The 1352-nt window shown below is 58.7% G+C and overlaps 1 protein-coding gene across 1 annotated transcript in view; it reads right to left on the bottom strand.

The window, feature by feature from the left end:
• The window catches only part of LOC109323889 (solute carrier family 2, facilitated glucose transporter member 9-like), an 11491-nt gene that overhangs the window by 9289 nt on the left and 850 nt on the right, over window positions 1-1352 (bottom strand). The window lies entirely within an intron of this gene.

Below are 1352 nucleotides of genomic sequence, written 5' to 3'. Positions count from 1 at the left end.
CAAAACAGATAAATAAATGAAGTTAAAATAAAATAAGATAAAACAAAATATATAAAATGAGGAATAACTAAAAACATGAAGTAAAGCAAGATAATAAAGAAAATGAAATAAAATACGTTAATAAATTAAATGAAACAAAACAAATTGAAAATGACAACAATAAATAAAACAGAACAAGATGATACATAAAAATGAATGAAATGAAAAATAAATAAAGTGCAATAAAATCGATAAATAAAACAAAGCAAAGAGAAAATGGGACGAGACAAAATAAAACGTGTAAATACAGAAATAAATGAAATAAATGAACAAATCGGAGAACAACAAGCGTGGAGGAGGGCCGGTTGGGGATTCCCCCCAGAGCCAGCTGCCCCGGAGGGTGGTGCATTTTGGGGCCACACGCGATGCCCCCGGCAGCAGAGCCAGGCCCGGGGGGGAGGTGGGGCCGGGGCGTCCTGCCTGCAGCTGGGCAGCTGTTGTGGGCTCCTCAGCCAGGCTGGGCACACGGGGGGCGGGGAGGCGGGCTGCCCTGGTCCCCCCTCCAGCCACTGGGGCTGCCCTGCCTGCTGCCCCCAGCCCCTCACCCACTGCCGTCCTTCAGGCCCTTGAAAGGTGCAGTTCCCCGCCCCAGGGCCTGGTAGAGCCCTCCCAAGTCCCTCGCATGGCCAGGCCTGGCCCCAAGGTGCCGGCAAACACCGGGCCTGGTTGGGGATGGCACACCCCCCAGGACGTTCTCACAGAGGTGCCATGGTGGGAGCTGGGCCAGGATGGGTACGTACAGGCTTGATTGCCCAAATGATTGGGGGTGGGTGAGCCCATTTCACAGATAGGGTAAGTTGAGGCCCTGGAGAGGCGCTGCTGGGGGGCCCTGGCCGGGCTTGACACCCCCCTGCCAGCCTGCCCCAGAGATGGGAACCTGAAGCTGGCTTGGCCCCTGCAGGCCTCTCCCCTCCCGGTTTCGGTTCCTGGGGCTGGGGGAGGGTGAACGGGTCCTCACGGCCTCCCAAGGGGAGGCGGGGAAGTGGCTGCTCCCCGCACGGCCGGGGGGGTCAGGGGGTGGCTTTGGGGCTGCCCCTGAGGCTGCAGGAAGCCAGGGGGAGAGCACAGCAGCCCCTGCACAACACAACGGCCCTCCCAGGCGTCCGGGGTCTCAGCCTCCTGCTCCAACCCGCTGGCCCCCCTCCCTGCTTGCTGGGATTGAACCCCGGTGTCCGGGGGGCGGGGGGGTCCCTTCCTCCAATGCCCCCAGTCCTGGGACCAGAACCCAGGCGGCCGTGGCCTGTGGCCTGGCGAGGCCCCAATCCCCCTAATCCGGGCAGGAATGCGGCGCCCACTCACCCCCGTGATGTTGC

This window comes from Crocodylus porosus, unplaced genomic scaffold (genome assembly GCF_001723895.1).
Source record: "Crocodylus porosus isolate Cpor-Errol unplaced genomic scaffold, CroPor_comp1, whole genome shotgun sequence".
Taxonomy (NCBI): domain Eukaryota; kingdom Metazoa; phylum Chordata; order Crocodylia; family Crocodylidae; genus Crocodylus; species Crocodylus porosus.
Note: the sequence above shows the minus strand (reverse complement) of the source record. Positions and strands in the feature narration are given on the sequence as shown.